At 37.7% G+C, this 13668-nt stretch overlaps 1 non-coding gene and 1 pseudogene across 2 annotated transcripts; one reads left to right on the forward strand and one right to left on the reverse strand.

Moving 5' to 3' along the window:
- Positions 1-216: 216 nt before the first annotated feature.
- Positions 217-325, forward strand: LOC147486841 (small nucleolar RNA R71). The gene has a single exon (XR_015203368.1). It is a non-coding gene; the product is annotated as a small nucleolar RNA R71 (small nucleolar RNA).
- Positions 326-7925: 7600 nt separating this feature from the next.
- Positions 7926-11027, reverse strand: LOC147486842 (cysteine-rich receptor-like protein kinase 6; annotated as a pseudogene). The gene is made up of 7 exons (XR_015202778.1): positions 10925-11027; positions 10641-10738; positions 10329-10539; positions 10127-10240; positions 9126-9249; positions 8677-8828; positions 7926-8567 (listed from the first exon to the last, which is right to left on the reverse strand). The product of XR_015202778.1 is annotated as a cysteine-rich receptor-like protein kinase 6 (transcript).
- Between the last annotated feature and the right edge of the window lie 2641 nt (positions 11028-13668).

The raw sequence follows: 13668 nt of genomic DNA on the forward strand, positions 1-13668 counted from the left end.
GGTTTACTAAAACTTATCCCCCCATCTACCCATGCCATGTCTTCATGGTCACTACTATTGGCCCAATCCTTAGAACTCTCAGATAAGTTTTGCAAAAAAGTGTAGGCTTCATCAGGAGTAAGACTAGTAAATCTTCCTCCATTCATTAATTCAATTAACTGACGGTTCATAGGTGAAAGACCTTTTATAAAGTAATGTACTATATTAAGTATGTCAAAACCATGATGTGGGCAATGGACAAGTAAATCATTAAATCTATCCCATGTTGTATGGAACTCTTCATTAGGTTTTCCTTTGAAGGTTGAAATAGCCAATTGCATGGCCTCAGTTTTACGTAAAGGGTAATATTGTTTCATAAACTTTTGTGATAGTTGCTCCCAAGTAGTTATAGAATTAGAGGGTAGGGATCTATACCAATGTAGCGCGGCATCCTCAAAAGTCAAGGGGAACAACCTTAATCTAGTTTCTTCAGGGGAAAGATGAGGTGCTTTAAAAGTACTTAATATGCTCAAGAACTTACTCAGATGATTATATAGTTCTTCATTTGTTTTTCCATAATATCTTGACAACATATTAAGAATAGTGGGCTTAATCTCATAGTTATTGTTATTGTCGGGCATCACTATATAGTTCGGTGGTTGAACCGTGATAGGTTGAAACAAGGTGCTAAGAGTTCTTTGATCAGCCATGGCGGCTAATGGTACTCTCTCTGTTGTATCCTCTAAGTCTACTAGTGGTGTGTGTGTTTTGAGAATCGAATCGATCCCGAGTTTGATGGTGTGGTCTCCTCCAAAACCAGAATTGGAAGATTGTTACAAGAATTATCTCTTCTGATTAAACGTTTACGAGGTGAATCACGAAACCAAGTTTTCATGCACTAGATAATAAAGCTATGTAAAATAATCTAATATGCACTTAATTAAATAAATTATATTATCAAACTGTATGATTCTAACTATTAATGCTAATTATGAAACCGCTAACAGGGGATTCACGGTGGAAGAGAAGCACTTACTGTTACAGCAAGAAAAACAAGTCCAAAAATTTTGAAATTTTTATAGCAGCTACCTGATACGTCCAGAAAGTAGTTTGTAAAATTTCAAAGCAATCGGAGCTTGGTAAGTCCCTCTTCTTTTTTTTGCAGAGTCCAGTGAGAAGTTTTCTGCACACACTGTAAACAATCGATTGAATAAATAAGTAAAAGAGCACTAAAAATCACGAAATTTTACTGGAGTCTCCTGACATGTCAGGGATGATCTTGTAAAAAGTTTGGATTATTTGGAGTTTTATAGATCCTTCTTCTCGACTAATCTTCCAGAGACCTTGGTCCTGAAAAGCTGCAGAAACACACTGAAAACAAGCAACTAGTTAAGTGGTCAAAACAGGTCAAACAATACTCAAATTTTTACTGAAAGCTCCTGACGAATCAAGGTTCCTCCTGTAAAAAATTTAGAATTTTTGATAATGTGAAAATAACTCTGCTCGACTGTTTTTACAGATGCTTGCGTCTTGAAAACTGAAAATAGGGTACTGCAAAGACGATGTTAGTTACCCAGGTAAGACAGGTAATAAAAATTCGAAAAAAATTCAATAAATTACCGATACTGTACAGATCAACTCTGTAAAATTTCAGAATTTTTTGAAATTTAAAAATACATTTTCTGTACTATTCTTTTCTGTTAAACAAACACTAAACTTTATGAAAATACTTTCTACTATGCAAATCTAATTGAATTATGATAAATTAATATAATTATGCTAAATATGCAATTTATACTATATGAATTCTTAAATTAAATATTCTATCACCTAATCAATTTAGAGCGGGCAGTGGCGCCATTGAAAAAGCACACAACACGTAATTATTTCATTGTCGTTGTTTGTGTTACGTATCTTTTGCAAATCTTACTTAGCCTATTAAATATTGATTAGTATAGTGGCTAGCAAGGTATCAATCCTACTCTAAATAACTAAGTGATGATAATAGAAATTCCTAATCTAAATTACTCTAATGGATGCAAGTAAAAGATGTGGCTAAGTAATGCAGAATATATAGTTGATTTGGTTTGAGATTTAAACTATGCATAAAATAAACTAAATTAAATATATGAATATGAATCCAGAGAGAGAATATCTTGGGAGAGATGAATCCACCAAAATCATAGAATTAGTCTAATAGATCTACCTATCATGCTTAATATAAATCACCAATAGAAACTCACCATACCTACAAATCTTATGCTCATAACCATGATGATAATATGTGGCTTTCAACATGCTTTCTATCTTTCCATCAAATACTTCTTCAATCTCCAATGATATCTTCTATCTAACCAAATTGTGCTTTAAGTTGCATTCAATATACAACTCTAGGTGTCATAGAAAATCCACATGTGGCATTAACCATACAACTAATTGAGGTGCCATAAAGAATCCAATCATCACACTAGAACACTAAAAACTAGAAGAATAGAATCTAGGATTTGTGGTATTTGGCTCTACACAATCTTGATGCAGCTTCTGACAGCTTTCAGTTTCCTAATTCTTGTGAAACTCTGACTTCTTCTCCATGTTGATCTCATCTTCCTATGAAGTCGAAATTAAGGCTTTGAGATCAGATTGAAGACTCTTCTAACTCAATTATTATCCTCTTTTAGAGTCCCATTAGGCTTGGCACTTATGGAGACAAATATGATATTTTTGCCTTAGGCCTTTAGCTGTAATTCCCAGTGACTCCTTTTTGACTTGTTTGACTTTTTTTCCCTCCATATTTCACATTTAGGTTCTTTGACCTGCAAAAACTCAAATTGCATCATATTAGAATATTTAAATATAAAATGGAGACTAACATACACATAATTGGGGTTATAAATCATTACTTTTGAGCACTTATCACTACTAGAAGGACCACTACTCCTCTCTGATGGTCCGTTGCTCTGCTATATTGTTTCCATGAGTTTCCCTGAGCAAGTGGAGATACGAATGCAAAATACTCTGGCCTCAATAGAGGAAGTGAATTCCGTCCATGAGCTAAGTGAACTGTCAAGTGGCGTTTTCAGCTAAGTAATCCACTTTCTCAGTCGGGTGTGCTTGCTCAGCGGCTCTGGCGGCAGGTGGATACCAAAACTTCTAGACGCAATGGGCATAGATAGGACCTGTGGTAGCCTCCTTGACCTCCACTGGGGCGTCTGTGGCATCGAACCCCTAGTGCTGCATGATCCTAGTGACCATCACTTGTAGAGGGGCGGTTGACTTCTTTGGTTTGCAGAGTTGCTCAAAGATAAAGGAGACGATGTAGAAGTTATTCTTCTATTCTTGAAGAATCCATAATATATGAAGCATCGCTCTACCTATATCGACAGGCTTGGCTGAGCCTAGTAGGTTGTAGGTTGTCCATTGAGATACTGCTAGTTGGTTCCTTCGTAGCGAACTCTAAAATGCGCAGTGAGACTTTTTCACCCCCTTGAGAAGTGTCTCTACCATCACCACGTCGATGGTCTTACCATCTGGGGACTGTTCTGTCTGAACATAAGCTTTCAAAGGAATCCCCAGAGCTCCACTCACCACCTCCTTGGTGAGCTTAAGTGAGCAGCCATCCTTGACAACCGTGATGCGGTCATCCTCCCCTCTAAGCATACCATTGTAGAATGAAAGAGTGAGAGAGGGAGAATAAGCCGCACCTCCCAACAAAACCAAAGCTTCCCATCCTCTTCTCCTAATCTTAGCCTTGAAGTGCACTTCAAATAGATTGGAATTGAAGATGGTTCAAAATTTTGCTCCGACACGATTTAAAAAACTTGAGCCATTTGGAGTAGAAATTGATAAAATTGGGGTTTCTTGTTGGAATGGGGGTTGAAAATGGGGTAGGCTATAAAAATTTAGAGTGGTGGTGTTTTGGGTGAGGTCGCGGTCGCGAGTGTCTGAGGGGCTGGCACTAGCTAGGTTTGGGCGGCTAGGATTTGTGATTTGTGAGGAAGATGATGAGGTTGGGTGGACGCGAGTTATATATACGAGATGATGGCACGTGCAAAGCACGTGCCTTTTTAAGTTATTTCAAAATTTTGGCTCGAGCCCAAATAAGTTTACTGGTTAAGTTTACACAAGGAGGACATGCCCCCTAATATGCCTTGCCCAAGGGGCGCACGCCCACTTGCCGTGCACATGTAAGAGTCCAGTTTTCAGCAGACAAACCGAGTTGTTTTGGAATTTCGTTTCACACATAAATTTTGAAACTTATATATATGAAGTTAGGGTTGTTTACCCAAGCAACATATATGATATACAAAAAAGAGAAAACCAATTTTGAGAGCAACCAAAATTGAGAGAAAACCCTTGCAAAGAGATAAAACTTATAAGGAGAGATTAGTAAAGAGAGACCTAGTAAGTTTGGAGAGGCTTGAGAGGAGTGATTGTAATCTTCCTTCCCGCACTTATAAAAGGATTTGCTCTTGTGAAAGTAGACATCATTAGCCAAACCACGTTATTTCTTGTATCTCATTGTGGTAAGTTTTATTTTACATTGCTATTGTTTGTTTGTGATAGTTAATTCCATAGCTTAGGTTTGTGGTTGTTGGTTGTAGTGAAAGCTTAAATTTTTCGATTGGAGTTTAGAGTTCATATTCAAGCTATCTTAGTAGGGATCGATTGGTATTGTTTTCTCTAACAAGGACCTCTCCTTTTCAATGAACAAGCAGTACAACTGCTTCACTTACCTATACTATAGATGCTAAGGTAAGTGCATTTATCTCTGATGGATGTTGGAATCGTTTGGTGCATGCCCTACCTGATAGCGATCTCAAGTCCTCCATCTTGCAAACTGATATAAATAGTTTGTTGGCTCTTGATAAAATCATTTGGACCCCAACTCACTCAGGGAATTTCACAGCTTGGTCTGAATACATTGCTCTGAGAAAGATTAATGCCAAGGTCTAGTTTAGGGTAAGTTAGTTGTACCGAAGCATTCATTTGTATGTTGGCAACTTTTCTCGGGTTCCTTACTGACTCAAGACAGAATGGTGAAGAAGAAATTACTGAACAACTCCTTTTGTTGTCTTTGTGGCCATGGGGCTAATGAAAATTCTAAGCATTTGTTCTTCGATTGCCCTTTCTCTAAAACGGTGTCGTCAAGTATAAAGGCACAACTGGGGTATGGTAATGTGGTGTTGAACTCCACACAAGAGTGGTATTCTATTTTCTCTATATGCAAGAACACCTCTTTGATGCGGAGATTATAAAAGTGTTGGTGTGTGCAATTGTTTATGCACTATGGATAGAAAGAAATTCTAGAAGGTTCAAAGGCAAGTCAATGAGTGCTATGTTGATTCAGAAGAAGGTTATGCTAGATATGCAGGATTATATCCAAAGGGAGATCAGGGAAGTCCCAGATGTGATGAGGAATTGAGTTCTTCTAAGCAATCTTGGAATCCATGCTGATTTTAGGAGTCAAAGCATCACAAAATGCAAGTGGTTCAAGCTTGAAAGTGGCACTGCATGTTAAACTCAATACAAATGGCTCTTTTAACTTCTACGTCTGTAGGATTTGGAGGGACCATTAGGGATCAAGACGGAGTGGTTCTCTTGGCCTACACAAGTAGAAACCACCACAATTTAGTGTTCTTTCAAGAGCTGATCGAGAGCTATTGATGTAGGTCTTGAGGCATGCTTGAAGATTAATATTGGATGTGTCAAAGTGGAGGTTTCATCGGACTCTATGCTAGCGGTACAAATATCTAAGGGCTCTACGCCTCCCCCCTGGTACTGCTCAAACATAAGAGAATCTATTAGGAGAAGGATGAGCTTATTTGATCATCTCTTGCAACATACACCATGGTTTCAAAGAAACTAATAGGGCAGCATACCTGTTAGCTAAATTATCCAATGTAAAAGATGATGTTATAATGTATTTTATCCCTCCACTGAATAAATGCTTGCAAAGCATAGTGGAAGAAGATGCAACTGGTTGTATTTATGACATGATTCATTAATATAGATGGGGTATAGATGGGGTCTCTTTAACCCTATAACTTCTTCAAAAAAAAAAAACAATCCCTTTTAGCTTAGTTGAAAATATGAAATTTTCACCAAACATAAGTGTGAATAACCAAAATAAGAGGGTTTTCTTTCTCTAATCTTTGTTAACTAACATATGGTAAAGTCGAATATACTTTCATACAAAATGTGAATATACATGAAAGATATATATCTCATGGGTCGAGTTCAACCGACATACTATTTTGACTCATAAACTCACTCACGTTGTAGGCCGCATGATCAGATGGAATCCAACAGTTAGAACATTAAAGAACCAATCCAACTCCAAAATGAGATTGCTATTGGTTAAACCTAGGGGTGTCTCTTTTTGCCGAATTTTAGATTTTTCCGAAATCCGACCCGAAATTGGTCTGGTTCTGGGTGTAGTTTTCATGGGCCGATTTTCCGATTTCCGAAAATTCCGAAAAAAAATTGGATCGGATTTGGATATAATTCTAAAATCCGATCCGATCCAAAAATTCCGAAATTTCTGATATTATTGCCAATTTATTCCGAAAATATATACTTCTCTCACTATCCACTTGATTAGATCTCGACCGTTCATTCATTTTCTAGTTTTTTACTTCCAAAAATAAAACAAAAATATAACCTAGCCGCTACTTCCCCACTTGAATTGGACCACTCTACTGTCATTACACCGTCTGCCATAACAACAATGATATGAAAAAAAATGTCATTGAGTCATACAATGACTTCCAGACCAATCCAAAAGCCAAATTTCAATAGATAGAATATTATGTAAAGCTATTTAGAGTCCAAAACCATAATCGATTATTTATGCAGACACTTCACGCTTCAATTTCCACACACGAAAAAAGATTGAAACATTACAAATACCCAGACCTTAACATAATGCAATGTTGCTATTGGTGGCTGCAGGTTCTTTTTCTCATTTTTTCTTGGATCACTTGTTTGAATGAAAATGAGTTTTCTCAGTAAACAAGTGTGTATTGTTGTTGGTACATTGGTGTTGTGGACATAGTTTTCTCTCCCTATAATGAACATTGGCGTATGATATTCCAAAAATAATTGAAAGTAAAGAGATCTTTGAAAATTTACCAAGTATTCGAAATTTCCGAAGTTATTCGAAATTTCGAAAGTTCAAATTGGAAATATATTTTGAATCCGAAAAAAAATTGGATCGGATTTGGCTAGCATATTAGGTTCGAAAAAATTTGGAAAAATTCCGAAGGAGGTTAATCCGATCCGATCCGATCCGATCGGAAGTCACCCCTAGTTAAACCGGTTCTTACCGGTCAATATAATTGACAAGAAATGGCCAGTCTTTGACACAGGGCACTTTCCTCCTCCTCTTCCCAAACCCCACTGTTCATAATCCCAAATCTTTTTGCTCTTTTTGGTCCCTCTTTATCTTACAATTCCTTCCATACCTATCTGTCTCCTTCAAAAGAACAAATGAATATAATAATCTCCACCATGGTTATAGCAAAAGGAAGAACTTCATTCTCTTATCAAAGCTTCCTTTCATTTCAAAATTTTCTTGGGTAATTTCATTTCAAAATTTTCATGGGTAATTTCATGTTCTCCTCCAACAAGATAAACTGTTTTCAATTAAATGTCTATAAAGTAATTTAAGAACCAAATGCCAAATCACAATCTCCACTCATCCATGTGATTCAAATTACCCAACAAAAGGTAAAGCTCCACCTACTTATATGCTTAACCAAATCATGCACCTAATTCATTACAGAAAATGATGCTTATGTGATATCAAGCATTATTAATACTCTTGATTTCATTTGTTCATCATCAAGCAATTAGTAAAAGGAGAATTGTGCATTCAAAAAAAGTTGTATAACTCTTTATTAGGATACTTATTTAAACGAAAAAGAGAGAAAAAGTATTAAAATGCATTGTTCCTAGTTCCTACTCTTCTTCATCTCCGCATCCCTGTTTATCGTTACTAGATGAATTGTACTTTCTGAATAGTTTATGTTTCTTCCTCATGTTTTGTACTTTCTGAATAGGTTTTCTGTCTCTGCAAACGTGATTTTGATTGACCGGTTAATGATAGAACTGGTTCTCCTAAAAGCAAGAAAAAAGCATTCATCATTTGCCATGTCATTAGATCTGTTGAATCCTATGGTCTACAGCGTGAGTGAGTTTATGAGTCAAAATATATATGTCCCTTGAATCCGACCATATATGTGTATCCTTAAACATATATACAAAATATATATAAAATGAAGACAAGCAACTCTTTCATCTAGCCACTAGTGACATAATAGTTACGTCACTCCTAGTTAAAGCTTATTTTGAGTCGCTGATAAGTCCTCCTGGACAAAAAATCCTGGTTGTTTAGGCCAAGGCAACATTAGACCATCAGTATCTAACATCACAAACACGGATGACATTTTTAGCATGTCCTCTGGGAATTTTTGCACACATAAGAGACTCACTTGTATGCATTTTAATACTTCAGACACCGTAACTGGATCCTCTATTGATGGATCCATGAGTCCCAAGGCCTTGCCTTCAGTCAGTAAAGTCCATGCCTGAAACGAATTTGATTCAAGAATTCTAACGTTAAGCACATGCAAAAACAAAATTGTCTACAAGCAATTAAGTACACAATCGAAATAAGTTGTTTATCAGCATACTCACATGCCCTAAAAGGTTGAGCCGTTGAGGTGATGGTCAACGTGAGCCTGTTCGTCTTGCCACTTACAATCTCTAATACAAGAACACCAAAGCTAAACACATCGGATTTTATTGAGAAGAAGCCACATTTTGCGTACTCAGGAGAGATATAACCACTACATGCAAACATTCAAAAGAAGGTAAGTGAACTAGTAAACAGGAATCTAGAAGAGGGTTTCTTTAGAAGAAATTTGACGCTGAATATTGACAAGTTTAACAAGTATTAGAAAGTATTTGTTGACATCTCATAGAGAGGATTATTTTTAGTGGAAGCAATACAAAAAAATAAATATGTGTATGCTAAGAGTCACATAATTCAACTCACTGGAACCATGACAGACATCAAATTGAAATAAAAGATCAGAGCAATTTTAGTTTGCTGCAAAATCACCACTGGAAACCAAATTACTTACTATGTCCCAACCACCCTCTTTGTATTTTCTTCAGTTTGATTTCCCACAAAAGTTCGTGCTATGCCAAAGTCCGATATCTTGGGATTCATCTGGCTGTCTAGTAGAATGTTGCTTGCTTTGAGATGTTGGGGTTTATACCAATACCAATCGATTCCCCCACTACACAGATAATTTGTATTTGAACTCAATTCAACTCCAGACAAATTCTAAATATCAACTACAACCTATACTAACATGCCCAACTCGCTAAACAACTATTAATAACAGATAATAATGTAAAGCAGAATTAAACGCATACCACAACACAAAGATATACTGTGGTTCGGCCAATGATGCCTACTTCCACAAGAGCTAGTCCTTTATAAAGTGGGAATGAAGATTACAATCTCTCATTTCAGTCTCTCACCTTACTAGATCACTCTTCTCTCTTTACAGGGTAGTCTCTCTGTAAAGGTTGTCTCTCAATCTTGATTGCTTTTAAGATTGGGTTTCTATCTTTGTTCTAGTCCTTTATAAAGTGGGAAGGAAGATTACAATCTCTCACCTTACTAGATCACTCTTCTCTCTTTACAGGGTAGTCTCTCTATAAATGTTGTCTCTCAATCTTGATTGTTTTTAAGATTGGGTTTCTATCTTTGTTCTTGTGTATTTTCGTGTCTATTCTGAGTGATAGGTTTTGCCAAAAACTCTAAGTCTTATTGCAAACTCGCGGTCCACAATTTTTTCTGAAAATAGACTTGGGCGCGGGGTGCGCCTCAAGCAAGAACAAGTTGAGCGTGGTCGCGCTGAAGGTTTTGGGGTCGACCAAGGCATGAGCACGGGTCGCGCCTCGAGCAGAACAAACTGAGCACATGGCGCGCTGAAGTGTCTGGATGTCGAGCAAGGCATGAGCTCATGCTGCGCCTTGTGCAAGACCAAACTGAGCGGGGGTCGCGCTCTGGCTTATGCACGCAAGCATAACACCTTTTCTCCTCATGTGAGGGATAACGCCAACATGTGATCCCTATGGATAACCCTCAATCTTGAATCTTGATGAAGATATAGCAGTCCTAGGGCGATTCTAACAATGATACTGAACCGCCTCTTCCAATTTAACTTGACACTATTGGTTCCATCTGGCGGAATTCAAATTCAGTCACAGAAGGGATTTATTTAATTTCCTTTTTGAGCAATGAAGATATATGGAATCATAGGAGAACTGACCGAATATAATGGAATTTAAACTTTTGTTAGGCATATACTCGTAGATTAGTATCCTTTCTTCTCCTTGAATGCAACAACCTAAAAGTCTGACTAGATTCCGGTGTTGGAGATGAGCAGTCAAAACAACTTCGTTTTTGAACTCTTGAAAGCCTTGTCTGGAATTCTTTGAGAGTCTTTTTATTGCAATTTCTTGCCCCTTCGGTAGAACACCCTACAAATTAATTTCATAGGCATTAATCATCATATTTTACAAGTATACAACCAAAGTCATCAATTCTATGTAAAAAAGTTGTTGTGATTATTGGTATTTACCTTGTAAACAGGACCAAAGCCACCCTCACCAATCTTGTTTGACAAAGAAAAATTGTTAGTAGCAGTTGCAATTGTAGCCAAATCGTATAATGGTAACTCTAGTTATTTTTCCAGACTTGATGAAGCTAAATCTTGATTGTTTACAATGTTTCTACCTGTAAGAGAGAAAAATTGCTAGGTTGTAGGTAATTAAATGCAGCATACTTGAAAATTCAAAGGATGGTCGAAGTATTATACCTTTCCTATAATAAGTCTTGTTTAAAAGTATATATCCAACTATCAACCAAAGATAAGCAAAGCCGAAACTGCTGGTAAGATAATCTTAATTTCGTCTGTCGGTTGTCGGATTTCCTTCTTCTTGGACTCCTTATTGGATTCTGAACACATAGACAAATGTCAAAGAGAGTCATCTGGAGAAGTTTCAAAAGGTCATCTTGTATTTAACTGAAACACATAAATATAAAGGAACTAAAGATATTGAAGCACAATGGAATGCCTCTCCAAGACCTCTGCAAAATCATATGGGTGGGTTCCTCAAGGTTATCAGCAAAAACTAGGCAAATATAACACAAACAATTGGGCAGAAATTAGCTTGGACTTAGTGGATGCTCTGAAGCTTGATGTTAAAGAAGAACGGCATAAAGTGTGGATTGAGTCCGACGCTGCAGCGATAGTCACAACAGCAAAGGAGGGATCAATGCACTGGAAACTCAAGGGCATATTTGAAGCTAGCAGAAGAAGAATTGCAAGGCTGCACATCTCTGACACTAAGAGGGAAGCAAACTTTTCAGCTGACTTGACAGCTAAGCATGCTTCTAGACATGATGAGTTTGAGAGTTTCTCTTGTAATGTGATGCCCCCATGAATACATAAATGGGAGGCTCGCTATGGTACCTACTTGAGAGTAAACTAGCCTGCCACTGATGGACTTGGCAAGTTCATAACATTGTATCCCCCCTTATGCTAGTTTTAATAGAATTCGTAACTTAGTAAAAAATAGCAATGATAATATAGAATAAAAGAGCTTACGCATCTAGAATCGTAGTTGTATTATTTTTGTATATAAATCATCTAAGGGACATGGCTTTCTAGCCTCCTCCACCTTTCTGTACTTACTAGCTGGAAGAGTTCTTATTGTAGCTTCTTTTACAAAAAAGCAAATATGTTTTGATTAAACAGTAAGTTCGAATATATTTAGAATAAAAAAAATGAGAGGGCATAGAGGTTTGGCATTTTGGGCCTACGACCTAATGTTCTGTTTGATTGGGAATGGCTGTACTCTTACTTGGGACAAGAGTTGCCTACGTCTCAAGTTTCTTGGGGTGAACTTGAATCAATCCTTACGTAGTTCATCTCTCTCTACTTATAGATATTTGAGCTGACTTTCCTTATTTGCTCCAGGCCATTGTCAAGGGCAGATCCACATTGTGTGCTATCTTGATAATTCGTCATTACTCCTGATGTTACAAAGTAAATGTCTCCTTAATTGGTGCGTTGACTGAACTCTAAGATTGCGCTAGATAATTTGCTTCCATATATGGCCGTAACTGAGATTTGGGACGACCTTAGTTTGGGTCGTTATGACGTGCTGGTCAAGTGGTACGAAATGGAGAGATAATGACCGGTGTGGACACGCAGTCTTTGTAGTGACATGAGTGCAGAACGGAGGGTACTTACACAACCCCCTTTATTTTATTTGTTCTTTGGACAGCTGTGTTGTGAAAAAAGAAAAAAATAGAATAAAAGTCAACACAGGTCACACAGCTGGCTTTGCTAGGTTTAAAAAATGTGTGGGAACTATTGGATCTGAGTTATGGGCCCAAAATCGCGGCGGTTTGTGGGCGAGTTATGATTGCTTTCGTGGGAATACGAAAAGGTTTTGTCAATTTTTGAGGTTTGGGCAGCTAAGGGGTTTTGGTTTGTGAAAGGTTTCCGTCTGTTCATTCTACCAACAAAGAAAAAGCAGAGCAAAAGAAAGAGAGAAAAGAAAAAAACTTTTCCACCCTTTGTTCTCAGGTGTGTCTTTTTATCTCAAAAACTTGATCTTTTGTTTCGTTTCTATTTTAGTAATGTCGATCACTAGTGATAGCTTGAGTGGGAAAGTTGAGGTTGATTAGTGGAGAGAAAGAACTTTTAGTGAGGATGATGATGTTGTTAGGGCACGTAGTGGAGGTGAGGCGTCATCGTCCTTTTCATTGGAGACGATGACTGATGCGGCGATGTCTAGGTCGGTGTGGGATAACTTTGGCAATTTGAGAAGGGAGTTTAGGATTGATAGCCCCAACCTAATGATATACGACCTGAGTAGTGAGAAGAATATGTTTGACTGTGATTATGTGCCTCGAGACGATGGGGTTGTAATTACGTATGGCCAACTGAAGGCGGGGTTGAGGTTGCCATTCTCACATCTGACCTTGGATGTTTTGAACTTCTGTGGTAAGCCTCCCTTGCAATTTGTGGGTAATAGTTGGAGGGTGCTCTACGTGCTGGATTTGTTGAGACTCAGAGGTTACAACATCTGTTTGTCTGACGTGCTAGAGCATTTTGCTATAAAAATATCTTCTTTTTTGAATTTTGGTTTTCAAGTAATGAGGGGTAAGTCACCGGTGATTGTTGGTGTGAGTAAAGAGGAGTGGTGGCGTAAGCCTCTATTGATTGTGGGGAATTATTGTACGCCTGGGTATGAGGTGGAGAATCGTAATGTGAGGACTGATGGTAAGTCGTTGTTTTGATGTGGGTCATTTTTATGTTTGTAAGTTATAGGTTGCTGGTTGTTTGTTTCGGTAATATGTTTGATATGATGACGTTCTGATGTATGTTTGTTTTGCAGAGGTCGTAGTTTGGGTTTGTACGTCCTCGAGAGCGATTGAGGAGTTTACTAGGCTGACTTTGGAAGAGAAGGCGTCTTTGTTGGGGGAGGTTGCGCACTACTTCAAGAGACAAGGTGGTGTGGAGATTAACAAGAAAAAAGCTAAGCAGAATAAGAGGGCTCGTAAGCTTGTTCTTGATATCTCTGATTCTAGCTCAA

Source organism: Coptis chinensis, chromosome 7, assembly GCF_015680905.1.
Source record: "Coptis chinensis isolate HL-2020 chromosome 7, ASM1568090v1, whole genome shotgun sequence".
NCBI classification, from domain to species: domain Eukaryota; kingdom Viridiplantae; phylum Streptophyta; class Magnoliopsida; order Ranunculales; family Ranunculaceae; genus Coptis; species Coptis chinensis.